We start from the raw sequence: 26,723 nt of genomic DNA, 5'->3' as shown, positions 1-26,723 counted from the left end.
TACGCCTTCAAGGAATGCTTAATACACCATACAGCACATCATTAAATACATCTTTCGTTAATCATTTAAACAATTTAATTTAATGTAATATAATATGACAATTCCCATCCTTATTTAATATGTAAATATTCAAAGCCACAATACCTATATTTTATAAAGTGCCTGTGTTCACTTTAAATACTATTTATAAACATGAATGTAATTTATTTAAGACAAACTACCATAGTGTTCCTTAATATGAGGAAAGATTGACAAGCTTATCTATAATGCTATCATAATAAAATTAATAATAATAATAATAATAATAATAATAATTGTAATAATAATAATAATAATAATAACAAAACAAGAAGGAAATGGTATATTATTTATACCAGATTTAAATTGATGTCAAGATTTACCCCCCCGGATATAAGGTGCCAAAGTTAATAATGCATTTTGTTTCTAATCACATCAATCTCCTCACAAATTCATCTCCCTGACAAACCCTGGGCTTAGCTAACACACTATAAGAAAAAGTGGAATCTGAACCATCATGGTGTTTCATAAATTATTCTGCTGCAGGGCATTCCAATCTCCCCCTCCTAATGTCTCCTAAGTGTTCCATGATTTGTTTTTTCACTGCCATTTAGTTTGTCCTAAGTACCACTGGGCTGGAAGACATCCACACCCTATAATACAAATTACCCCCCAAAACTCACAGTTATATTGATCCCTGGCCTTATATAACTTACCATTGATGTTAACCCCATCTATATTTCTAATCTTATTACACACTTTACATTTACCACAAGGGAAACTGCCCTTTCTTCCATGTTCCCTTTCCAAATTATTTATACCTAACAATTCCTTCAAATTCATAAATCTACTATAGGAAAAAGTGACCTTCGCTGGAAACACTTTCCTGAAATTTCCATCATTAATAATGATGGGCCAAAATCTATTCACTAACTTACTCAAAGTCTCTGAAAGAGGTGAAAATTTGTTCACAAAAAATATTTTTCAATGGTAAGTTGAAGGCATAAGCCGTGGTACCAGATGCACCAGTAAAGCTTTTGCTACTATCCTGCAGTTTTGTTTGTGGTTTTGGGAAGAACACGTGTGTGCTTCAATACCTCCCATTACCCCAACTACTTCCTCCAAACAGCAGCTACGCTTCAAACATCTCTTGCCTCTTCATCTCCATTCCACCATGGCCTCAACTGATTTAATAACCTTAATACTACTCACGCTGACTGCACAGTCCACATATTATATAAATTTACCCAACTCCTCACACTCTCCCATTATCCCCCATATCTCAACCAAATATACAAATACCTTATCATTCTACATATCCCCTGAACTCTACTCACCTACCTATGAAGAATACATCGATATAAAACACTTTCAGTCTCTACCCCAAAAATGCTGTTTAAAATACAAACTAACAAAAACCTGGATAGACATTATTCTAAACCTCACATACCAACTGAAACTTAGTTGTGACATGCATTCTAACCCCAGTCCATCTAAAACTAAATATACTGTTCCTTCTAAAAATCAATATGAGAAACATAGCAAATAAAATAAATGAATTCCACACCTGTCTCGAACAATGCTCCCTGGATTAAATAGTGGTACTGAACCAAGGCTACAACCCCATATAAATGATCATGAAGCTATACCACCAGGTTATAATATTCATATATTCTACAGACAATAACAGGAGGAGGCCTTTCATATTTAAAAGCAATATAGAAGACAAGCTACTTAACCGCAACATAACATTTAGTAATGCAGAAATCATCTGCACTAAAATCAGAATAAATCACAAAAAAAAATGTTATCATTATAGGAGTCTATATTCATCAAGGCAACAACACAATAATAGACTATATCCTGCACTTGACATCTCAAAACATAGTACAAGAAACCATCATAATAGGTGACTTCAATATAGATTGGCTTACCTATAAATTAGATTACCTCCTCAAACTCTCTAAACTTATATGGCTTCTCACAATTAGCCCAGTACCCAACACAAACTGACAAAAAACAAGAAACAATCAATCTTAGACTGGCTATCTTACAACTACATCTCTGACTTCCTCCCAGACAATATTAGTCATCATCTCGTAACCTACCTGATTAGCAATGACTCCACCCTAATAGAACAACCACATATAGTCAAGTACATAACCTAAAAAACAACAACAAAAACAACTTTACCTCCATCCCATACAGGTACAACTGGAAGCTACTAAAGTTACTACCCCTAGACAAAGCTGCAGCTATTTTAATAGCACCTTCTTAAACATAATAAAGAACAAAAATGGTACTGCTAGGAACTATAGGAACCAAGTCCACCAAGGAAAACTTTGTAAAATCTCTGTAAAAAAGATTTTATTGAACAGATCACACAACACAAGCATACAACAAAGCAACAAAGGCACCAAAATAATCATAAATGTTTTGGTCCTCCACAAAAAACTTCTCCACCCTACTCCAAAACTAATAACAAACATAGTATAGCTTCTCAGTTTAATTCCTGCTTCACCAACACAGTTCTTTCACTCATCAAGAATAACAATCAAACACCTGTTTTGTCACTAGAGCCACCAAATAAGAACACTACAAAATTCTCATTTCAATCTGTCCAGCCACCATAAAAAAGATACTCACCAAACGTAAACCCACTTCCTTAGCAGCTGATAAATTACCCACCAACTACCTAAAACTGGCAGCAGATGCACTGTCCTTCCCTATCTCTATATTAATGAACCACTCATTTGCTGAAAAATGTCCCATTCATTCCCTTTCACAAAGGTGGAATCCCCAAACTACAGACCTGTAGCTATTCTACCCCCTCTATCCAAAATATTAGAAACGTTCATACATACCCAATTAATTGCCTACCTTAATAATAACCACCTTCTCATTAATATTCAGCATGGTTTCTGACCTAACCACAGTAACACAACTGCCCTTCTTACTTTTACATCAACCTACACAGAAACAAAGGCAACTTGGTTTCCTCCTTCTTCATAGATCTGTCTAAAGCATTTGATACTGCTGCGCATTACAAATTACTCCTCAAGCTCTCATCCTTCAGTCTTAGTCAATCTTCACTATTATGGTTCCACATTTACTTAATGTGCAGCAATAAGCAGTTAAATGGCAGTAAAATGGCAGCAAGATTTCTCCTCTGTCTTACTAGTCATTGTTTGGGGTCCTCAAATCTCAATCCTTGGGCCACTACTATTTAAGATATTTACAAATAAACTGCACACAGATGCCAGCCCAGCTAAAATTGTGCAATATGCAGATGATTCTACTCTGATCTGCTTTGCAAAAACTTTTCCAGAATTACAAGAAATAACACACCACTATTTTCCAGCAATTAAACCCTGGCTAAACAACTCCCACCTACAACTTAATCCAAATAAAACAAAAGTATTGCTGTTTATACTCAAACAATATACAGAAATGACATCCTTATTCCATATCTACTCATCAAATAACAGAAAAAATAGAAACAGTAACTCAAACTAAACTACTAGGTATTCTAATAGACAAAAAAACTCAGGTTCAACCTACAAATTTATTTATTTATGTATTTAAGTTTCATGACCGGGGAAGTTCACTGGGCCAAGAAGAGCCCGTTTTCAGTGGAGGCCCATGGAGAAAAGCTCCACAATAATTGCAAGTTACATTTCACATGTTACAAAAGGACATAGTTCATACAGCTAATTAAACATTTACAGATAAGCTCCATGATATTTGGAATTGGCTTGTCACAATGTTACAAAAATAAAAAGACATAATTCAATACAGAAATTTCAACATTTACATAAAGTGAATATTTTTGTTATAAAGTCAATTGTAGGTTTAACATTTCAAAATATATAGCTACTAGCCATTAGTAGGTTAGGATAATATTATGCATGTAGAGGGTAATAGTATATTTGAGACTGGAGAGTATAGTACAATAGATATTAGAGAGAAAATTAGTTTTTAGTAGGGGAAGGATTGTTTTGGGTGGGATGAAGTAATAGAGGAAGTTGGATGAGTCACTGCAAGGTGGAATGGGGGGTTAAGTTGGAGCATGGCAAGGACATTCCCATTTGGAAGAAAGATGAGAGAGTAGCTGAGATTTGAAATTTGTATGGTTAGGTAGGTTGTGTAGGCATGTGGGGAGAGAGTTCCACTGTTTAGCTAAGGAGAGGGACAGCAGTAGACGGCCAGGAGGTCATGCAGGTTTGTGGACCTGAAGGAGATTTTGGATTTTGGATTTGAGTGAGCGGTTGGGAATGTAAGGTTTTAAGGAAGTAGCAAGAGCTGGGCAGTTGTCAGGTTTAAAGATGACCTTGTAGGCAATGGTGAGCTGTAGGTAACAGAGGTAGTTGAGTAGTTCAAGCCAGTTGAGGGTGAAGAGGGAGTGGCAGTGGTGGGATGAGTTTTTTGAATTAGTTTCAAATTTGGAGATTTTGTGGTAGCAGGATTCAAGTTTGGATGCGTTTGGTTCGAGGCGGGCTTGCTGATTGAGAAGGGTTAGGAATGAGTGGTTAAAGTAGGAAATGGCATCATCTAGAGGAAGGGTTTTTAGAGGGGACCAGTCAGTATGCTTTAAGTATTCGGAGAAAGTTAGAGGGTTGAAAGAGGAGAGGTTGCAGGTTTGGATGTAGTGGTGTTGTTTATGCAGTGGAGATGGGAGACAATCAGTGAAGGCTGGTAGGTGATCGCTGAGAGGATCAGGTGATGTTCCAGCTTTGGTAATAAGATTTGGTTGAGTTGTTAGGATCCAGTCAATGATGGCACCAGAGGTGCCACCTTTATTTGGTCTGGTTAGAGATTGTACTAGTTGGGAGAAGTTGTACAGGTTGATTGTGTGGGATGGGGCTTTAGAATTAATAGTATTCCAGTTGGTGTTGGTATCACTGAGTGTATAAGTTTAATTTTTGATATTGGAGGAGAACGAGGACAGGATGTTTTCAAGAGTTTTGATATTATCACCTGGGGGAATATAGTGGGCAGCGATACATATGGACTTGTGGTTGTGTATTTTTAGTAAACCTATTATAATTTCAGCATTGGCAAAGGTTAGTATTTTAATGGAGTAGGGAGTTATGGTATGGGCAGTGGGGTAGATTATTGCTACTCCACCTCCTTTTTTGTGTGCTGTGTCATTGCAAATGATTTGGAAACCTGGTGGTAGGATTTCACTATCTTTTATATAGGTTTCAGCCAGGTTTCAGAAATGGCGTTAATGTTGGGGTGGTTATGGGACAGCCAGGCATGGAGGTTGGGGATTTTATTTTTAGGCTTTGTGCGTTAAGTACTGTAAGATGAATGGACTTTGAGTTTGTGAGTTGAGTGGAGGGTTTGGTGAGACAGATCTTAGAGAAGGGTCCGGGGTTGGGGTGGATGTCGCCGGCTAGTGAGATAGAGATGTGGTGGAGTAGAAGAGTGAGGCAGTGTGTTGGGCAAGGGTAGCTTGGGTTGTATGACAGTAGTGATTTTCTGGTACCACATTTAAGAGGGGAGTACAGAGGGGTTGGGTTGGGAGCAGTTTTAGTTTGAAGAAATAGATTGGGTTAGAGGTAAAGAGTTCATGTGAGACGGATGAGTAGGATGGGAAGTGAGGTTGATGGTAAGATGTAGTGGAGTGTATGAGGGAAAAAAGGAAAGAATAGGTAAGAGAGGAGAGAGAGATTAGTAGGGCAAATGGTTTATAGGGAGAGATGTTATGTAGAGCATTCTAGGAGGGGTGGATGGAGTGATACATATCTACAGGTGGTTGGGGATTGGCTTAGGTGTGTTGTGATTGGAGAGGTGTTGGGTGGGGAGGAGTAAGGGATGTATAAAAGTACAGGCAGTGGGAGTGGGTGAGATTTGGGGGCAGGGTAGAGGAGAGGCAGCAGTTGCCAAACAGAAAACAATCAGTGAGAAGGTTAGCAACTACAGAAAGAGGGCAGCCTTTCATTTTGGTTTGAATGTTAACTTTTCTTTGTTTTTATTATTTATGTACCAATGGGGAGATGCAGTTCACTGAGAAGTAGGAAAATAATGTAGTTATGCCAGGGGTTTTAGAAAGGGACATGCAGTAAGTGCACATTACTGAGGGATGCCTGTGGGACAGACAGAAACAGACAGTAGTCAGTCAGAGGTTTTTAGTATTTAAAGATGGTGCCACAGCTCAGGGGAGGAATAAGTAAACTCTCAAGAGGAAGAGGGAGGGAATAAACAGGACTGACAAGGCTGGGAAGCTTACAATAAGATTATGTTAGGAAAGCTGTGAGAAAATAGGTTTGTCAGGGCTAGGAAACTTACACTAGAATTATGTTAGGAGAACAAGAAAAGGGGGGTGGCTATGGACCAGGACTTGGAGAAAGCTGTGACAAGAGAACAAACAAACAATCAACCAGCTAGCCCAGGTCAGTACCTAAAGGTGTCTGTTTATCTGTGTGAATTCAAAAGCAAATTTAGTAGAGCATCAGGAAAGTAGAATATAAAATAAATGTAAAGCTTGAATATAAAAGAAATGTGATATACAAGATAAATAAAATATGAGAATATAAAATAAATGCAAAGCTTTGGAAAAATGTATATATTTGTTACAGTAAATGAGAGATTATAATAGACCTACACTGCTCACAGTCTGTTGATAAAATTAGAACTTCCAGTGGCTTTTATGTATGGGGTTCCATTCTCCATGTTCTTGTATGCAGGCAGTTGCTTCAGGTTTTTACCTTGAGTGATGTGTTTAAAGGAACTGCTCACAGTCTGTTGATAAAAGTAGAATGTGCAGTGGCTTTTACTGGTTTGTGTACTGGGTTCTGCTCTCTGTGTTCTTGTATGCAGGCAGTTGCTTCAGGTTTTATTTTTTTTTTGACCTTTGAATGTGTTTAAGGGAACTGCTCACAGTCTGTTGATAAGAGTAGAACTTCCAGTGGCTTTTATGTATGGGGTTCCGTTCTCCATGTTCTTGTATGCAGGCAGTTGCTTCAGGTTTTTTTTTTTTTCTTGGACCTTTGAATGTGTTTAAAGGAACTGCTCACAGTCTGTTGATAAGAGTAGAACTTGCAGTGGCTTTTACTGGTTTGCACGTGGTTCCGCTCTCTGTGTTCTTGTATGTAGGCAGTTGCTTCAGTTTTTTTTTTTTGTTGGACCTTTGAATGTGTTTAAAGGAACTGCTCACAGTCTGTTGATAAAAGTAGAACATATATCTCAAGCTATCGAAAAGCACACACATGAAGCTTGGCTTCCTTTACAGGATAAAGCCATACCCTCACAGAGTCAAGTAGCCAATCAATATTCTAGGACCTTCTTACTTCTTATACTATTATATGCTGTGCCAATCTTTAACTTAAATAAAACAATAAAATAGCCAAATTCCCCTTACAGGATCCACCACTGCGAGGCACTGAATGAATTACAGTGGCTAGAATTATACCACTACCTGACTTTTACCCAAATAATCACAGCTCAAAAGCTTATTTATTCACAATAAAAATGCACAGGACTTCAAAATACAATCCAGCTGTACTACAACAGCAGAGATCCGCAATCATCTAACATATATCTCTTACATGTCATTAAATCCAGTAATACTGCTAGTCACTCTCCCTACTCCAACTATATCTCTAAAATTTGGAATAACATCCTTGATCCACTCAAAACTGAGCATAAACAAAATATCTTCAAAGCTTGACTCAGACAACACCTTTGTGAAACTTGGCTGTATTATTGTGATAAACCTGGTTAAGTTCTAACCACATACTAAGTCTTTCTCCATTTTTTCAACAACTTACTAAACTTCTAGATCACCTTCCTACTTTTACTGCATCTGTTTCCCTCCTATCACTACACCTTACACCACCCCACTAAATACTTCTACACTCCCCTACTGTACCACCACTGCTAACAGTCTATATCCATTACCATATTTTAACACACAACCCTTTCCTCCTACAAATTATGTACCACATTATACCCCATCTTCCCCCGTTTACATTTTTTCCATGACTACACCTGTCTTTCCCTCTGAACCCTATCCTCTAACACTCTACTCATCTCTCCTCTTCTACCATCTCTCAGCCTCCTGTCTTACTCCCCCCACTTTCCTCTCCCAGTCCCATTCATGCCATTACATATCTTCCTCATGCAACGTTCTCACTCTACCTAAGGCTATCCAATACTTATACACATATCTCTGGATGTCGGTAAGTCAATCATGAAATATCACAACTTTTTGCCTCATACGTCTCTGATCAACAATGTATCTTTCCCTAAATATCAGTGACTTGTCTATATCTAGTTTCAAATAATGGTTATATTTTGTACATTGTATATTTTTTATGTCTGTGAATTATGTATAGTGTTTCTCATGTAAACAAAATTATTTTTGTAAGCTCTTGGAAACTTTGTAACAATGCTTTGGGAATTACATGTGGAGATTTTCTCCCTGAGCCTCCACTGAAAATGGAAACTTTCCTAGTCAACATACACAAACAATATAAATAAATAAATTTATTCAGCCTCGATGTACATCTTCATATTCAAATATTATTTTTAAAAGTTCTATTTAACATCTATCCTAACACATTTTATTTTGATATCTGTTCAAATTGGGAGGGTGGCCTAATGGTTAAGGTGTTTGCCTTACAAACAAAAGGTGCAGGGTTTGAGTCTCACAAGGGATAATTGGCTAGGCTTAAACTGGCTCACAAGAGCAGTTAGCCTAGTACTAATTTATCTATGAACCTATAGTTAGATGTTTGCTTATTTATTTGATAATATTTTCTTGCCTAAAATTTTTATGTCTAGGAAAGGGGGAGAAACAGTTTGTATTGTTGGCAGACAGGTGGTATCACTGTGCTGCCTCTCCAGTTTTTACTTCTCCCTATCTTTCCTGGGCCATGGGAAGATTAAGAATATTTGAATGTGTGGTTTACAAAGCTGCATGTGGCTTGTGGTAAGGTTGCTGAGGAGGCCTGGTGGGTACATCTCCTGGCAAGAAGGGAACAGATGAGACTAGCAGGGCTGTCTGTCATGTGACCCAGTCAGCAGATACTTTTTAATAAATGGGATATTATACTGACCAGATCTATACGGTTTGGTGGCTGACAACTCGTAAGTTATTGGTGACAAAACTTCTGCTTTATTAATAAAATGGTTGCAAAGTTTTTGATGCATTCTTTATGTTCTGTTTGGAAAGCCTGGCTATAGATAATTTAATTCTATGGCATAGACTTTGTCTTGCCCTCCAATGGGTTTTCTGTTGGCTTATAGCTCAATAATGGTCATATTTAATGCTTGATCTCAGGCCTCTCATCATCATTAGTCGCAGCTCATCCATTCATCCATTCCCTCCCTGCCACCCTGATTTAGAAGCAGTCACTGCATTGCTAACAACCCACCCTAAACACACACACACACACACACACATACACACACACACACACACACACGCACCTTTTCATTCCTCTATTTCTTTTCTGGGCCATGTGAAGATTTAGAATATGTGAGCAAATGCTTTACAATGCTGCATGTGGCTAGTGATCTGGTTGACAAGGGGCATAGTAGGTACACCACTTGGCTAGAAGAGAACAGACTGGCCTGGGATGGCCATCTGCAATGCCACCCATTCAGCAGGGCCTTTGAAATAGTTAGGATAGTATGCTGTTCGTATTTATATAGTATGCTGGCAGAGAAATAGTGAGTTATCTATGGCAAATGTTATCTATTTATTTACTAGAAAAGCTCACCAGACTCTGCTACACTTTGCTGTGATGGAAAGGTTAGTTTGCTTTTTATTTGTTGTATTTTGTATTACTTTATTGCCTTTTTATATTTTGAATACTGTGATTTGTTTTCTTTACCTTGTGTTTTACTTGTATTCTGCTTTTAACTGCATATTAAAACATCAAAAGAGACCACAGCTCTGTCTCTTGTGAGTCAGGCAGAAATTAGAACTGACCAGTTAAGGACTCATACATAAGATAGAAGAGGTCACTTAAGGTTAATCATTTGTGAACTGAGGGGGTGGAGCTAGGAATTATACCTTCTATTTAAGGGGTAAAGTAAAACATTTTGGAGCTTTACTAGAAAAGCTCACCAGATTCTGCTACACTTTGCTGTGAATTAAAAGTTAGTTTGCTTTATATTTCTTGTATTTTGTATTACTTTATTGCCTTTTTATATTTTGAATACTGTGATTTGTTTTCTTTACCTTGTGTTTTACTTGTATTCTGCTTTTAACTGCATATTAAAACTTCAAAAGAGACCACAGCTCTGTCTCCTGAGAATCATGCAGAATTTTTTTCCCACCCACCCGCTTACTGCCATGTTCTTAAATACCACTGTCTTTCTAGTTGCCTGCCACTAAGGTTAATTTGACCATATATCTCATTTCCTCTCTGCTTTCACTGGCTTGTGTGAGAAAGCTCAAAATTATCATTTTGTGAAATCACTCTCCTTCAACTATTTAAATTTATTGGCCATCCTACTGTATTCCATAGTACCAGAATACAAAAGTGACCACCGTCTTTCAATCTATCTTGCTGTTTTAAAAATAGCGACTCTCCACTAAAACTTAACTTTTCAGACAGGTAAAACTTAAGTTACCTACTTTCACATCTAACTTATCTAGTGCACAATGCAGTGCTTAGGATAAACCATTTTTCTTCATCTTACCTTTAAACATCCCTGTGACTAGCACTTGCTCTAATACCTGCTGGAAAGCACTAGGAAACCTTAAACTGATACAAGCACTCAACTCTCCTTGTTAATAAGGAGAAATTAATAGTAGGCACTAAACAGCCTATAATTGCAAAGTGCCTTGCTAAGGCAAGGGAAAACAGCTGCTGTACTTTACAAACAAAGCACCAAACCAAGCATGTTCAAGGGTCAGCTCCCGGTGATTTCTCCTGTCCACTTGGTGAATCTGGGCATACTGGGGCAATGCAACTATTGTCTCATGTACACAGACAACCATCTCCTCTTACCACCCAACACTACTACCTGTGAGAGATGCACTTACATAGCCAAACTGGAAGCAAATCTCTCCACCAAAGATTGTGCTAGACAGTCAAGAGGAGAAGGTTAACACCCACACTACACCTCAAGCAACACGTAGCCCTTCTAAACCCACACCACCAACACCCACACATAGCAACATTAAATCCGCATATAAGGAGGCTGTTAACTGTAACCTGCCCAAGCAACAAGGACCTCCGAAGCTGAAATGAAAACAAACACCAATCACAACCAAAGTGTCACATAGCTCACAAAACCAGTGTGCCACCTAGCAACAGCCCCTAAAGCAAGACAAGGCACCTAAAACTTTAGTCATAGGTGACTCTATAGTCAGGCACACTGATGTCCCACTCACCAGGCTGAACAAGGAGAAAATTACAGTCAGCTGCCTGTCTGGTGCCAAGATCCACCACATAATGCATGCACTCAAGTCACTCCACAACAAGTACAAATATGACTCTGTCATTGTCCATGTTGGAGTGAATGACTTGAGACGTACCTCCCTGGACTACATGAAACGAGACATGGAAGAGCTCTCGGATCATGTGGCCCAGCCAGGTATGACCCTAGCCCTGAGTAGCATCCTGCCTTCACCTAGAATGGTACCACAATATAAGGACAAAATTATTGACTTCAACAATTGGCTAATCTTCTGGTGTCATTCAAAAGGGATCCAGTATCTGTCTGCCTGGGACAACATGACTGACAGACCACGATGCTTTGCCAGAGATGGTCTGCACCTGTCACCCCTGGGATTCAGGTTACTGGCTAGGGCTCTTACCACCCCTATAGTGCCTTTTTTAGGCAAAGTTCAAAGGACAAAACCACCACCATAACAGGTACAAGCAAGCAAATTCTAAAGGTAATGCTACTTAATGCTAGAAGTCTAAAGCTCAAAATGCACTCTCTCGAGGCACTCCTAAAAATGGAGAACAATGATATCTGTGCAGTGACTGAGACCTGGTTCAAGGCTCCAGACAGCACCCCTGCAATACCAGGCTACAACTCTTAAAACACTTTTCGGCCACCAAACCAGGACCACTAAAGGTGACGGAGTGTCCATATTCACCAAGGATATTCACACCAGCAGGCTAGTGGCCCAACACAATGTGTCTGAAATTCTCCAGGTGCAACTAACACTAGGTAAGACAGCAATCTAAACTGTAGCTTGCTACAGATCCCCCACCATGCCCCAAGATTCTCACTACACCTTTCTAAACATACTGGAACATGTTAAGATACAACAAGACACTCTAATGCTGGGTGATTTCAACTACCCTGCCATTAACTGGGAAAACTACTCATGTACCAACACCTTTGCCCAACAGTTCTTGGAATTCATAAATTCCAATGCCCTGGATCAACTAATCCATAGTCCTACCAGGGGCTCCAATATTCTAGACCTGGTCATTATGAACATGGGGAATTGATGCTCCACACCAGTGGACACCCCCTTGTTGGCTAGGTCTGACCATAAGCTAATCACCCTTAACATCCACATTCCACCCCCACCCCCCAGTAAGGAAACCACCATAAAAAACTTCTCCAAAGCCAACTTCATGCTACTCAAGTCAGAAGTGACAAACTTTGTGACACTCTTGCAGATGGGAACTGAAAGTTTGACTGCTGAATCCTGCACTAAGGCACTGTATGGCACATCCACTCATGCATGAATCGTGCCATCCCAAATAGAACCAAGATGCTCTCCTCCAAAAAAAGGAAGCCAATCTGGTGATCCCCTGCCATAAACAAACTTTACAACAAAAGGAAGAAACTGTTTCAGAAAAGAGGAAAATCCCAGGATGCAAAAAACTCCCTTACCAGCCTCAGTAAGAAGATGAGATCCCTCATAAAATCCTCCAAATATAGTTATGAAAATAAAATTGCCAAAGGTTCTAAAGACAACCACAAGGCATTCTATAACTATGTCAAGAATCTAAATGGCAATGCTCAGATCTGCTCTGAGCTACAACAGAGTGGCATTAAACATACTGATCCCAAGGATATTGCCAATATCCTAGCAGATCAATTCAGTGCCAACTTCACCCCCATCTCACCCCTTAAATGGCCCATCTCAATTCCGGTAATAATGGCCACACAGGTAAAAAACACACTCTCCAATACTAAGATTACAGCAACCATGGGACCAGATGACATCCCGGGCTGTGTATTACATGAACTACAAAATGAACTGGCACCTCACCTAAGTGTCATGTTGAATCATAGCCTCACCTCAGGCTTTGTGCCCACTGAGTGGCACATAGCTACAGTTATCCCACTCCACAAGGGGTGATCCACCTTGGATCCTGGGAACTACTGCCCCATCAGTCTGATGAGCCTGATCTGCAAGGCCATGGAACGTATTATGATGGAACTTTTAAACAAAGACATTGGCAACCTTCAAACACTGGACCCCACCCAGTTTGGGTTCATGAAGGGCCAATCTTGTCTCCTGAACCTGATTGACTTCTTTGAATTAGTCTCCAGAGCTGTGAATGAGGGTAAGGCAGTCCACACAGCCTATATGGATCTCGCCAAGGCCTTTGACACCAACCCCCACTCTGGAATCATAGCTAGACTTACTAAGCTGGGCATTAATCCGTACGTAACTCGATGGGTTGCCAACTGGCTTACTGACAGAACCCACACTGTAAAAGTAGTCACTCCAAATCCAGCTCCAGACAAGTGACAAGTGGAGTACCTCAGGGTTCAGTCCTGGACCACTCTTGTTTGGCATCTACTTCTCTGAAGTACAGGCCAACACTAAGAGACTCTGGCTAACAAAGTTCACAGATGGCTGCAAACTGGGAGCTATTATTGAATCACCAAATGATGTGAATACTCTAGAAAAAGGGCCTTACAGAAACAGATGCTTGGTGCTAGAGCCATGGGCTCAAGCTCAATGCCAACAAATGTATAGTTATCCCCTTTGGGAAAAAACATGTACCCATGAATTACCACATAGGTAGCAGTACACTAAACACTGAAAGTGTGATAAGAGACTTAGGGACACAGGTAGACAGTGGTGTCACCTTCGATAACCACATCATCACAACAGTCAGGAAATCCTTCTATGTGGCACACTTCATCACTAAGGGCTTTTCATTCAGAAAAAAGAAGGTCATTGTCCCACTGTACTCATCCCTCATTAGACCCATTATAGAATACAACGCCCCATTTGGTATGTACCTCTCAAGACATCTGCAACAACTGGAAAGGCCGCAGAAATACCTCACTAAAAGAATCACAGGCCTATAGCAGATGCCCTACGCTAATCGCCTTAAAAACTCCAGCTATACTTTGTCGGATATTATCTACTCAGAGACGATCTCTGCTTAACATACAAAGCCATGTCAATCCCAGATCTGTTGGACATGCTACACTTAAAGAAATCCCAATCCCTCAGAGCCACACGCTCCAGGGATCTAAACCTTGTCATCACAATGAACAAAACATGTTGGAGGGATAGGTTCCTGACCCAGAGACTCCCCAGACTCTGGAATAGACTGCCCATACATGTCAAGCAGAGCACCTCTTTGGCCCTCTTCAAAAGGAACCTTGATGATTGGATGGGAGAAAGGAAATTCACCCCAGGGATCACGTCAGTCACCCTGCTAGACAAGGGTCCAGGGAAGTAAATATTGTGGGAAGAAATAGCCAGGAAATTGTTATGGCTAGGCTTGTATAGGCCCTAGGGCCGATAGTCTAGTACCAACCTATGAACCTATAAAATGGTCTTGAGGTCTTTGCTGTTTTCTTTGTGCACTGCTGGGTAAGCAGGGCTATGGACTGCATACTTGTGCTCTTACAGAGTTCTAACACCCAAGATAATGTCATAAACTGAAAGCAATTACTCTTACTGTTAGTTCTGGCAAGCTAGAAAGTAATTTTCAATAAATATATATCAAATTATATCCCTTGAACATAAATGATATTCAACTCCTCTTCAAAGAAATCTAATCAGCAATGGTTTCATTCTACACTTACCAACATAGCCCAGCAAATTGTAAATAGCTATTATGGCTGGCATTTAGTACATAAGCTGTATAGTAAGACCAAAAATCAATGCAGCCCTCATATTTATAAATTATTATGATGCAGCCAATCAAATGGCTGTAGGGAACAATCACTGTAGGACTATCCCTTTGTTGTATACTTGGATCTCTTTTGTTTAGCACACCCAGAGTGCTTAAATCATTTTCTACCTTATGTTACTGGAACACTGAAGAGTCAGTTTAAGTTATAAATGCTGTAGTAGAATATGCAATTAGTCAATACATTTAATCGCTTCTCGGCCTTTTGGCTAAGATCAAGTGTAGTATCTGTTCTTATCAGTTTAATATCTGATATGTCTCTTAATTGTCAGGAGAACATTTCATTTGTATTTCATAACTTAAGGTTGTACATTTCTCTTAATACCATTCCTGGGATTAAGAAATAATCCCTTACACTTACACAAACTGCAACCACTGTGAGGTACAGTTCATGTGACCGTATAAAATCTGATTTTTAGAGAAGTTTATCTGAAATGAGTAAGACCTCATTATTGGCTAATTTTCATGTCTCTGAATTGAGGGTGATTACTGACAATGCTAAACAGCACTTTTCAGAGGTAATTACCACTGGCTGCCCATGAATCATGTAGGCATAGGTATTCCCTCATTCACACTTGTACATGCATGCAGGCATTCGCACACACTTGCAGACACACAGATACACACTCACTGTATGTGACACTGCCCCTCCATAGGATCAAAGGAGGTTGCTAGGCTAAAAGCCTCAGGGCCCTTACAAATCTAGCTAAGTCAACCCGTGTTCTCAAAGGTGTCTGATTCATGCAAACACTAAAATAAAGCAAGTGGGAAATAGGGCCAGTGAGGGGCATTGTTTAACATGAATGCACTCATTTACACACTTAGCCATTTACCCCCCCCCACACACACACACACACACACACACACACACACACACACTCACACATGCAGCTACACTACAATAACTACTTGACTGTGGTCAACCAGGCAGACTGACACACACACACAGTATGAATAGTATCAGAACACACACTGCTATGCATATACAAGCACATACACACGATCTCTGCCACTACTACTTCTCTGCACTTTGTAACACTTTCCAGTGCTCATCTGCAATGTAGTCTCTCCCACTGAAAATAATGGGAGAACTTATTTTTGGTTGTGCTAATTAACCCGTCCAGCCATGCTAATTTACACAGCTCTGAATTGCTTGACTGTGTAAATCTCATCCCACAGGCATTTGTGGGGGTAAACACATGCATGGCTAATTAGCAGTAGCTGTTCACCAGGAATACCTCATTAGCATGTAGCACAGCTGTGGAGATGGCCTGCCTTGGTTATTATACTGAACATGCAAAATTACTCAGGTGGGCCTGTCTCTGAATCAGCAAGTGTGTCTGTGGGTGTTCAGTATCACTTGTTTTACAGTTTTGCCTCTAGCAGCAGTCCTTTTTGAACCCCAACCTATATGTTCTACACATTGCCCCATTCCCCTATATTATTCCAGTAATTTTTTGTGTTTTTGTTTTTTTTGTTACTCCTTTTGCAAAAAGAAAAAAAAAATCTTTAAAACTTGTTTGATTTCGGCCTTTGATTACAAGACGTTTATGTGCTCACTGCATTCAATGTTTAAATGACAACTTTCAGCTTTAGTCTTCTACAATATAACAAGTTAATTAAGGTCTGGAAGTTCAGTCTACATTTGAAGTGATAGTACCTGTATAGTTTTGTCCTACAAGCAGTAGTCATAGATGGTGTACTATGACATACATTTCATGGACTGTTATTGTCACAGACTGCCTTGTAGCTTGTGAGATAAATTTCCTACCCCTAGAAATGTACAGTATGATGGTACACACAAGAAAGCATGACATTCACTGACAACAGATACAGATATTTAATTGAAAAAATGTGAAAGCATCTGCTCGGTTTAAATAATTCATAGATTTTACTCAATTCTTTTTCTGCCATTCACAGATCATTTAGTTGCATAACAGAACAGACATGTTGCCTTTTTAGTATTTCAGTTTTCAGAACCAGCTTATTTCTTGCCATGGCTAAACAAAGAAAAAGGCAGGATTTATCTAGTGCACTTAGAACAGTGTGTAGTCCACGTTTTGCTATTATTATTTAAGTAATGAGTCATATTTGGAATATTCATAAGATATATGCAGTTTTCCACAAACATGCTTATTTATTTTTTAATACTGGGGAGAATACATGATTCTGTCTATGGAAGTCACTTGTTTTACTGAAACACAGGTGAAAGAGCTTCACTATTTTGTTACCTAATATTTCCCTTCTGCGGTTGCTTGGAATGTGCAAAGACATCCCTTCTTTGAATAATTTGGAAGTTTCATGAAATCAAATTTTTGCATGCTGATGGAGCAGATAATATGCATGTTTATTAGAAAGCACATTGTACTTTAACTTAATCTCTGAAATCTTAGAAAACTTTGAAATAATAGGCATTTTGCTTAACTTTCCAAATCTTGCCTTTGGGGACACTTTTAATCTGATTTCTGTTCAAAAGTGTGTTATGGGAAATGACAAATTATTGAAGCTGTTTATGAAATGAGTAGAGAAGTACCAATAAAGCTAGCATTTCCAACATTAAGCAGGATGAGGGAGTAGGGATAATTTAGCAACAGATTTATTCTAATAAGAAGCTTCAAGGGATTTGGAAAGTAAAGTTTTGATAGAGGCATCGAATGCAGTGAATAATGGAGCTGTTGTGGATTTGTTTGCCATTGTTCTTCATAAATTGGCTGTGTGCCTAGTAAGGAATTTAAAAATGATTTCCTTCTGAAAATTTAATCATCCCTGACTGCAATATTATAACAGCTGCTTCCTCAACATGAATGCCATTTCATAATACAATTTTATATTAATATCATGCCATTTCTTTTGAGAAACACTGGCTAAGATTCATTCCTGTCAGCTTATCCTATATTGCTGTCATTGCCCAGTTATTGAGCACACTCTTGTCTGCATTTGGTTATATGGTGATGCACATAATGTGTTGCTCAGTCCAGCTATGAATATCTGCTCAAAAATTAATGAATGAATTTATTCATTCATTCATTCACTTAACATAATCACCAAACTGATCTGAGTGGCTACTTTTAGTCACAGCCTTTTCCCAAAAGGCTTGATATGGTGAGACACTGAGCCAGTAATATCAGCCACCAATATAACATAAAAACTACAATCTCATATAACAGCAAGTCAATTACAGTGATGCATTTTTAAATTACAGTTATTAAGAAATGTGAAAATAGTGTAGCAGTTACTGCATAATGCAGCTCACCTTAAAACCTCAAAGGTGACAACAAGTACAGCAGACACAGAATCTCTTGACATTTTGCATGACTGATGTGATGTAAAAATGCAACAGTCAGGTACTGCTCACGTTTTTTATAATGGGAATATACAAGACTGTTTAATGTTGTTATCATATAAAGTGCATCTCTTCTGTAATGCTGTAAGCAGAAACATCATTTGCACACATTTGATTGCATTAAGCTACCATATATCAAAAGAGACATTTCACAAAGGTGGCAGTGAATTTTTTTGAGGGTTTTGTCTGAAACCAAAAAGTGCTAATGTCTATAAATCTAAGGAAGAGGTACAGACTGTCCTCAGACTAGACAAGATGCCAAACAGAAGGAAAAAAAACAGAAAAAGCAACAGTGATGTAAGCATATACAGAAAGTGTAGTGGAAATGGTCCATCTGAATAAACCAGCCATAGGATAAAGATATTTTTAAGCATGTTTATTTCATTTCATACATTCTTGTTAGAATGTGGAGTGTCACGATATATGGTTGAAGTAATTTCCACTCAGGCATTTACTATTGAAGACTGCTAAGTGATTCATCAAATATTTGAGGCAATTGGACTCAGCTTTCTTACTGCTACTTGAATCCTACCACATGCTTTCAAGCACCTCTTTGGTGACCTTTTGTGAGTGCAGACATGTTACCCAGCACCTGAAAATAGTGGTTAAACTGCATGCATTCATAAAAGTCTTTGGGAGGAATAACCCAAATCTTCAAATGACTATGAATATTCACTGTAAAAATATATTCTTGGATGAGCCTTATCACTGACAAAGTATCTAATTACCAAGTATAAAAAGACTGTGGTAAGTGTGGAAGATGTTGCTACTTTTCAAAAAAATCCACAAAAGTGAACTAGTTATATTAGTCATATCAAACAAAAACATGCAAATATAATTGTTTAAGTGATAAAAGTAAAAGGAGCTGCACTTTACTTGACTTTTAAGTAAAATGTAATATGCAAAATAAAATGTGCAAAATGGTATACAATTGCATTTACCACTATGAAAATCTAAAACAGTTTAAAAGTGAAATTAAGCCTTTCTTCTTGACTGTGCAAATGTGCTGTTGTAAAGTGGGGTCTATATTAGATGATCAAACTTTCAAAAGTTTGACCGTCATATGGACGACACCATATGATCGAACTTTTGAAAGTTTGAACGTTTTAATGGAGATCTCCATACAGCATGGAATGGGAAGATTTCCCTTTTCTGTACCATAGTGCGATTTCAGAGTTGTTATATTTAAAGAGCGGGGGGTGCAGGGGGTACAGGGGGGCTTCCCCCCTTCTTAAAACATTCAGGTAGGTTATCGGTGTAGTTTTTTTTTTTTTATTAGATGCTCAAACTTTTAAAAGTTCAATCATATGGTGTCGACCATATGACAGCCGAACTTTTGAAAGTTTGATCATCTAATATAGACCCGTAAAGTGTGCTACCTGAAGATTCTAGCTGTTAATATACATAGGACAATTGGTCTAAAAGGTGCAAAGTAAATGTGTACAACTCCCTTAGGCAATGGCAAAAACCTACCACTCCCCCAAAAGCTTTACACTTTACCAATACAAATCAGAGTTATAATCACTTATAATTATAGTTTTAAGCCCACATTTACCCTTCCTCCTTTGATATTTAAGAGCAAAAAGTGTTCCACTCATCTTGTGTATTCAATAAGATGATGAGGCTGGGTGTTCATTTAAGTAGTTTATTATACACAAGCATCAGTATGGATGCCTGAAACATTAAACTAAATGAACTAACTAAATGACTGACTGACTACTATACACATGCATGCTTTCACTCTGGCTGCTCACTCAAAATGGCTCTCTTGCTTGCACGTGCTCAGTACTTAATATGCATGTGCTCACTGACTGGAATGGCTCTTAAAGCTACAACTCACACTCTGATCTATATCCTGCCTCTCTGACTATTTTGTCCTGCAATGAAAATGACAATTGGATAAGCATGCAAATTATAGAGATATACACAAACAATAGCAATAATGTCCAGATTACCATGTATTTGGGATTAGGTCTTGAGATACGATCTGACGTCATAGTGTAGTACTTAGAACTGGGTTTAGCAACAGGGACAGTCACTGGGGAAAGTTTTTCTTGAAGATTTTCAGGGATAGTTTCAGGAACATTGGACAAATCACTCTGAGAATTAGAGTCTCTGTTACAAGCAAAATGCTGCAACACTGGCTCGGACACCAGTAGAAAATGTTTACGATTCCACCTGAATTCCATGCCTTGTGACTCAATAATGTATTATCTTCGCTCTTCACACAAATGTTTCACAAGTCCTATTCAGTCAAATCCTTTTGATGTCTGCATCCTCACTATCTCTCTTTCTTTTGATGAATTTAAAGGCTTGCTGGTTTTGTCATAGTAGAACTTTTGGGACAAATGCTTCTTTAGGATTTGAGCTTTTACTGTTTTGTTGTTTTTAGCACTTGGAACCATCAGATTCTTACTGATTGGCAGTGAGATTCTGGTTTGTCTCAACATTAATCTCAGGGCAGGTGAATCAAGAAGATTGTCATGAGGTATGTTTCTGAGATTTAGCACATTTAGAAAAACATCAGTATTGTCACATTTAGACTTTTCCAACAGCAGTTTTGCACTTTGAACTGCACGTTCAGCTAGGCCGCTTGATTGTGGGTATTCAAGACTACTTCTAACATGATCAAAGTCACACATTTCAGCAAATATTTTAAACTGCTGACTTGTAAACTGTGCACCATTGTCAGAAATGACTTTGTGCAGACAACTATGGAGTGAAAAATGACTCAACTTCATAATTATAGTATTGGACATCAGATTAGGAAGTAGGTAAATCTAGAACCAATTTGAAAAAGAATCTATTAACAACAAGCAATGTTGACCATTCCATTCTGAAACATCTGTAGGTACTGTCAACCAAAGTAGTTCAAGAATTTGGCTTAGCTGAAGTGGTTGTTTTTGTTGATGCGGTTTAGTACTATTAGAAACAGAACAAGCTGAAAGTTCTTTCTCAATATATTTTCGTATAGAAGGCCAAATAGTCCTCTCACCCTTCTTTTGGTAGAATCAGTTCCTGGGAGGCCATGATGCAAGATATTAATATACTCATTGAGAATGGGCTTACTGTACATCAGTATCCTGATTGCAGAATGAGCGTTCTCCAGCAGGGCATTAATGTACAAGTAATGCCCACTGAAAAATGAGTCTGCCACTTCATGGCAGCTTATCAAGCTGCCATGGAGCTCAGACTGAGGAAAAATGGAACAGCTGCCATTATTTCACACTTGCTAAGCAGCGCTTTTGCTGTTTAGTGAGTGTAAAATACAAGTAAAAGAGTGTGTCTATGTGTGTAAAAGTGTATGAGTGTGTGAGAGAGAGCGAGAGAGAGAGATTGGTTGAGCTGCTATTTTACACTCGCTAAGCAGCACTTTTGCTGTTTGGTGAGTGTAAAATAAAAGTAAAAAAAAACTGTGTGTATGTGTGTGAAATTGTATGAGTGTGAGAGAGATTGGTTGAGCTGCTGTTTTACACTCTCTAAGCAATGCTTATGCTGTTTAGCGAGTGTAAAATAAAACAAAAGTAAAATAAAAGAATGTATGTCTTAGTGTGTGAAAGTGTATGCTTGTATGAGTGTGAGAGACAGATCGGTTAAGCTACTATTTTACACTGGCAAACAGCGCTTCTGCTGTTTAGCGAGTGTAAAATAAAAAGTGTGTGTGTGTGTGTGTGTGTGTGTGTGTGTGTGTGTGTGTGTGTGTGTGTGTGTGTGTGAGAGAGAGAGAAAGCGAGGAGACAAAAGAGCGATTAACCATACCTCTTGGCATACCTCTCAACGATTCAGTGCAAGAAATATGGACAAAGCTCAGCAAGATGGGGGGGGGTCAAAGGCCTAAAAATAAGGACAGATATTAAATATTGCTCTTATAAACTTAGATTCTAGAGCAACAGGGATTGTTTTAATGTATATTTTCTGAAGGATTTGAAGTCTGAAACTCAAATTTGTGTTATTTTTTAATTACTTCAGTCCTCAGATCATCCCAGTAAATTGCCAGAAAAACCCAACTTTTATGAGGATCAGATCAAAATTATGAGCCAAAAATCTGGACATTCTGCAAAAATTTGGACAGTTGAGAAGTATGCCTTTCAGCACAAATAAATGGGAAACAAAGTGCTGAAAATAGGGACAGATTTTAATTATTGCTCTTATAAACTTAGAAAGTTGCTAGAATAACAGGGTTTTGTTAGCATGTATTTTTCTGAAGCAGAGAATGTGTGTGTGTGAGATTGAGTGAAATGACTAGTGGCAGCAGCAGCAGTAAAGAGGTTTGTATACCTACAGCTTTCAGCTGAAGAAATCTGGATAAAGCTTAAAATAAAGGGGAACAAAGGCTCTAAAATAGAAACTTAAATATTGCTCTTATATAATTAAAAAAGCTGCCAATGTAAAGGAAATCTGAAGCTCAAATGTTATGTCATTATATAGTAACTTCAATCTCCAGTGACCGTGAACCAAACAATTTAGGAGTAAGGGCCAAAAAATAAAGTAAATAATCTGGTTATTTTAAAATGTTATATTTTGGCTGTAAAATGCTTCCTCCAACACCATTAACATATACTACAGCAAGTTTGAAACATTAGGAGGAGGAACTATTTTATATCAAAAATATACTAAAAAATTATAGTGATAAAGAAAAGTATATATAAGTAAGTAAAACACAACAATTTTACAGATAGGCCGTTCTCTAAGCACAATAATGCCCTCCAGGATGTGTTTTAATGTGTAATTAATGCCCTTCCAGGCATTGGGCCTCATAACTTACCTGGGTGGGCATTAATTACACATTAACACAAACCCTGTCAGGCATTATTGCTTGCTTGTTGCAAGAATTTTTGAACAATCACTTTCAGGCCTTTCATGATGATACCATCTTCCATTAAAATCTTGTTCCTGTAAGGAAAATACTACTGCACGTCTGATGGTAAACAAGATTGATTTGACGGTCCCATCCTTGACTGATAAAGTGGTTGAGCTTCTGGAGAACTGGCTCTGAAACTGTATCAGTTCTGAGCTCATCAAGATGTGTGGAAGAAACATTTCTCACTTCCATGACTTCAAAATCAGGTTCCACATTGTCATGTTGTTCGGTGTTTCTTCTGGATGATCTGGATAAAGTATCAGCAAGATAAAGAAGTTTGCCTTTTGTGTAAACCAAGTGAAAATTATACTTTTGCAATTTCAACATCATGCACTGAAATCTCACAGGAGCTGTGTGCACAGGCTTTTTCTAAATAGTGATCAAAGGTTGGTGGTCTATCTTGATTTGAATAGGTTGGCCATAAATATAATCATGCAACTTTGAACATGCAAACACAATTGCCAAGAGCTCTTTCTTTTTTTTCTATATGAGCACAGCTGCATCTCAATTTAGGTGAGAGTTTTGGATGTATAGGCTACTGGTCTGCCCTTTTGAAGAATGACTGTACCAAGACCAAATTTCGAAGCATCACAAGAAAGAGTGACAGGTTTGTGAACATCATAGTTTCTTAAAGTGGGTGGATTGGCAATACTCTGTTTCAGGACATCAAATGCTCTTTGGTGTTGTTCTGGCCAGGACCAAGTTAAATCTTTGCCTGTCAGGCTCTCTTAGTAGTGCTGAAAGGTTACACAAATCTGGAAAAACTTGGCCAAGTAGTTGACCATGCCAAGAAAACATTGCAAGGAAATCACATTGTTTGTTGCTGGCATCTCAAGGATTGCAGTTTGCTTGGAAGAATCTGGTCATAAGCCTGAAATGGTAAACAAATGGCCCACATAAATAACTTCTCATAGCCTGAACTTGCATTTCTGAGGATTTAACTTAAGACTCACTTCATGAGCATATTCCAGATCTTTCCTGAGGTTTCTATTATGTTTGACATCACCATTGCCTCCTACAAAAATATCATCAACTATTATAGCACATTTGCTCCATCACACATTGAAAGACTTCACTGGCAGAATTTATCCAAAATGGCATTCTCAAAAATCTGCAATGAAGACTTTCAGTCAAGTAAAATTTGCCAAAATGAACTTTTTGCATCTAAGACCAAAAAAAAAAATAGTGGGACATGGCATAAGTGCAGCAACTTCTTCAACTGTGCATATTGGATGATGAGGTCATTTTAGTGCTTTGTTCAAATCTCTTAGATCAATACATATTCTAATATCATTTAAGCTTTTCTTATGAGCTACCACCATGGAGGATACCCATTCAATGGACAATTACTCCTGCATGCACCAACCATTCTGTCTAGCTCAGCTTTGATTCTACCTTGCAAGGTTACCAGAACTTTCTGTGCTGGCCTGATAACTGGGCTTACCTCATGGTCAAACTTCAAGGAGTACACAACGGGGAGTTTGCCTAACCTGTCTTCAGAATGATCAGCATAGTCAGAAAAAATAGTCTGTGAAAAATTTTCATTGTTACATGTGCATTAAATGAAAGCAGTCCAATCTTCAAATTATCTTTGACGCCTAACAATGACTGCATGTGCCTCTTGACTATGTAAAACTGCAAGTCATAGCTGTTCCCAGTGGAATAACATGAAAGCACTAGTGAGCCTTCGATTTGAATTTCTTTGCCAGGTCAAGCTTCTCACTAGCTCTCATTTTGGCAAACATTTCTGCTGACATAACATTGCCCTTTGAACCAGTATCAACTTTTAGCTCTACAGGTCTCCCAGTAATCAAATCAGTACAAAATACTTCATTCTTTGCCCATAAATCTACTGCATTGACTGTTTCATCAAGCACTGACACATTATCAACATAAAAAGAACTCGCTCATCTGATCAATTAATCTGCATGTAAATATGTACAAAAGCTCTAATCTGTAAACATATAGTTTACATAATGTAAATAGTTTGCATGTTTCACCTGTATCTGTAGTGTTCTTGTATTATTTTTTTCTTTTTTTTTCATATTTTATCATATGTCAGTTAAAATTGTTACCTTTTTATGTCTGTATATATCTATATTGGAGCTTTTCTCTTTGGGTCTCCACTGAAAACAGGCCAAAAACCCAGCTGGATCAACCAGGTTAACAAATGTCAATAAATAAATAAACTAAATAAATAAATAAATAAAAGTAGGGTTGTAGCTTCCTAACTGATCAACTTGCCTCTTTAAATGTTCTCTTTTAATAAAAAAATGTGCCCCTTTTGATTTACAGAACTTTTTGAAATGATTCCACTTTCTGCATGTGTGGCACAGCTAACCAAAAGCTAAGCACGTTTCTCTTTTGGGCTCATGGCTCCCTCTTTTATTATGACAGTTGACTATGATGCTTGCCACAGGTTTTGCTGACTCAACCTTCTGCTTCACTGAGCATGCTCTGGATTTTACTGGAGCTGTCCTTCAATTTGCTGGAAAGGCTTGGGGTGGGGCCATGCTGTTAGGCCTGCATCTTTTAACCTTGTGCTGCATACTATCAACATTAGCACTGGAAGGCACTGCAAGCATGCTTTTATCATTTGTGAGCATATCTGTGTGCTTTTCTGTGAGCTCATATATCTGACAAATCTCTATGATCTTATTCAAAGTTAAATCACTGTCTTGAAGCAAAATCTTTCTCACTGCATCATCTTTAATACCGCACACAAGCCTGTCTTTTATCAACTCATCTCTTAAATCACCAAATCTGCACATTTTGCCTTTTTCTCAAGTCAGTTATATATGCTGTAAACGTTTTACCAGGCTTTTGATCACTTGTGTAAAATATGAGCTTTTCCAATGTAATATTCATTTGGGGGTTACACATTTCTCTAAATTTACGTTTTAAGCACATAGGGTCTTCCCAAGTTTCAGATGGCACCACAGTTTGGCGGTCTTCCTCCTCCTCTACATACACTGCTGGGGCATACACAAATGATTGCTCCCTTTCAATGGCTTCTGAACCAGCCAAATTAAGTAGAATAAATGTGTTTGTACATGTGGCTTTGTCAGAAAAAGCCTGAATGAAAATACCATACTCTTGCGCACACACTCTCCAGTTTTCAGTAACATTATTATCAAATATTAGTGGATCGTGCCTGTGAAATCCTTCTGCCATACCAACAAAATGCTTTTGTAATTATGTTCAAATGCAAACACACACATATGCCAGGTACTTGAAAAAATATTCAACTACAAGATAGTTCCTTCAAAATGACTGCATTTTGCTAAATAACTGTACTGTAACACTTCACAAACATGCAAAAACTTTGCACACCTCGGATATCTCAAATAGCTTTAGTTAATATGAAAAAGAAACAGTGAAAAAATATGGTAGTTTGCTCTTTTTT

At 38.3% G+C, this 26,723-nt stretch overlaps 1 protein-coding gene and 1 pseudogene across 1 annotated transcript in view; one reads left to right on the top strand and one right to left on the bottom strand.

Moving 5' to 3' along the window:
• The window catches only part of THSD7B (thrombospondin type 1 domain containing 7B), a 6,482,604-nt gene that overhangs the window by 3,135,969 nt on the left and 3,319,912 nt on the right, over positions 1-26,723 (bottom strand). The gene's annotated exons all lie outside the window — the stretch shown is intronic.
• On the top strand, positions 15,303-15,465 carry LOC122805077 (annotated as a pseudogene).

The sequence above is a fragment of the Protopterus annectens genome, chromosome 6.part0, assembly GCF_019279795.1.
Source record: "Protopterus annectens isolate FY-2018-M chromosome 6.part0, PAN1.0, whole genome shotgun sequence".
Taxonomy (NCBI): Eukaryota; Metazoa; Chordata; order Ceratodontiformes; family Protopteridae; genus Protopterus; species Protopterus annectens.
The sequence above is the reverse complement of the archived record's forward strand: the minus strand, read 5'-3'. Positions and strand labels throughout refer to the sequence as shown.